This window comes from Muscardinus avellanarius (assembly GCF_963383645.1).
Source record: "Muscardinus avellanarius genome assembly, chromosome: 1".
In the NCBI taxonomy this organism is placed as follows: Eukaryota; Metazoa; Chordata; class Mammalia; order Rodentia; family Gliridae; genus Muscardinus; species Muscardinus avellanarius.
The window spans coordinates 122,312,634-122,315,174 of record NC_137786.1 but is presented as its reverse complement, the minus strand read 5'-3'; positions in this window follow the sequence as shown (position 1 = coordinate 122,315,174).

Genomic DNA, 2,541 nt, shown 5'->3' with positions numbered 1-2,541 from the left:
ATTACACATAAGGGGACTAAAAATTCCCCCCTCTCCCTCCTCTCTCTTGCAGGTCTGGGGATGGAACCCAAGGGGATTCGACCTCTGCCCTTATTTTTTTATTCTTTATTTTGAAACTGGGTCTCACTGAGTTGCAGAGGGCCTCACTAAGAAGCGGAGGCTGTCTGTGAACCTCGATCATCAGGTCTTAGCCTCCCGAATGCTGGGATTACAAGCTTGCACCACCACGCCTGACTCCCAGCTCTCTTTTGAAACAGGGTCTCACTAAGTTGCTGAGGCTGGCCTCCAACCTGTGATCCTTCTGTCTCTGCCTCCCAAGTACTGCGATCATAGTTATATGCCACCGCACTTGGCTAGAACTCTCTCTCTTTTTTCTTTTGTGGTGCTAGGGATTGAACCCAGGGGCATTCTACCTCTGAACTACACCCCAGATGACTTTTTATTCTTTATTTTGAAACAGGGTCTCACAAAATTGCAGAGCACCTCATTAAGTAGCTGAGGCTGTCCGTGAGCCATGATCCTCCTATCTCAGCCTCCCCTATGCTGGAATTACAAGCCTATACCACCACATCCCGCAGAACTCTCACTTTATTTACAAAGAATTTTGATGTTTTCAGCTAGAGAAAGTTATTTTAATGTCTTTGAGACTATTTCTCATCAGGAATAATGATATCTCTTCTGCAGATAGGCACTATGAAGATTCCATGAAGAGCAAAAGTTACTTTGTTAGGGTTAATTCGCTATATAAAATTATGGACTGGTTTCCGAGGGTGGTGATGCACACTTGTAATCTCAGCATTTGGGAGGCTAAGACAGGAGGATTGCAGTTCTCAGACAGCCTCAGCTACTCCTTAGTGAGGCCCCATGCAACTCAGTAAGACACTGTTTCAAAAAATAAGAAATTAGCCGGGCGTGATGGCGCACGCTTGTAATCCCCACGCTTGGGAGGCTGAGACAGGAGGATCGCGCAGTTTCGAAGCCAGCCTCAACTACTTAGTGAGGCTTTCAGCAACTTAGTGAGACCCTGTTTCCAAATAAAATATAAAAAAGGTCCTGGAGTATAGCCCGGAGGTAGAAAGCCTCTGGGTTCCACCCCCAGTACCACACACACACAAAAAAAGAACAAAAAATAAGAAATTAAAAAAAAATAAGGCCGAGGGGTGTAGCTCAGAGGTAGAATGCCCCTGGGTTCCATCATCAGTACCACCAAAAAAAAAAAATTATCAACTGGTTACTGTCAGTCAGTCCTTTCTTCTTTTCTTCTTCTCCTTCTCCTTCTTCTTCTTTTTCTTCTTTTTCACGGGTCTGGAGATGGAACTCAGGGGCATTTGACCTCCAAGCTATACCCCCTGCCCTATTTTTTATTCTTTATTTTGAAACAGGGCCTCACTAAGTAGCTGAGGCTGTGTCTGGACCTGTGATCCTCCTCTCTCAGTCTCCTAAATGTGTGCGCCGCCACCATGCCTGGCTGCTGCTGCTGCTGCTTCTATTATTATTATTATTATTATTATTATTATTATTATTATTTTATTATTAGTGTGGTACTGGGAATTGAACCCAGAGGCATTCTAATTCTGAGCCAAAACCCCAGCCCTATTTGTGTGTGTGTGTGTGGGGGGGTACTGGGAGTGGAACCCAGGGGCTTTTCTACCTCCGGACTGTACTCCCAGACCTATATAGTTGGAAACAGGGTCTCACTAAGTTGCTGAGAGCTTCACTAAGTAGCTGAGGCTGGCTTCTAACCTGTGCAATCCTCTTGTCTCAGCCTCCCAAACGCTGGGATTACAAGTGTGCGCCACCACGCCTGGCACACTATTCTTTATTTTTTAATAGGGTCTTACTAAATTGTGGAGAGCCTTGCTAAGTAGCTGAGGCTGGCTTCGAACTTGTGGTCCTCCTGTCTAAGCATCCCAAGTACAGGGATTACAAAAGAGTGCCACCTGAATTGGCTTTGGCTTTTTTAAATTTTGAAACAGGTCTCCCTGGATGTGGTGGCACATGACTATAATTCCAAGTACTTGGGAAGCTGAGACATGAAAATTGCACGTTTGAAGCCAGCCTCAGCTATTTAGCAAAGTACTCCGTAACCTAATGAGACCCTGTTTCAAAACAAAAAAAAGCCGGGCTTGGTGGCGCAAGCTTGTAATCCCAGCATTCACGAGGCTGAGATCAGAGGATCTCAGTTCGCTGACAGCCTCAGCTACCTCATGAGGCCCTTTGCAACTCAGTGAGACTCTGTTTCAAATAAAGAATAAAAAAATTGGGCAGGGGGTGTAGCTCGGAGGTCAAATGCCTCTGAGTTCCATCCCCAGACTTGCAAAAAAAAAAAAAAAAAGTCTAGGGGTGTAGCTCAGAGGTAGAAGGCCCCTGGATTCCATCCCTTGCACAGGCCCGCCAGCAGGGGGAGCCCGCACACTCTCCCGAGGCCCCGAGCAGCCGGCCTACTTTAAGGCGGGGAGTGCACGTGACCGAAAGCTGCCAGTCACGTGATCTCCAGCTGCTCTCACGTGACGCCGCTTCTAGAGGCGGCCCTCGGCCAAA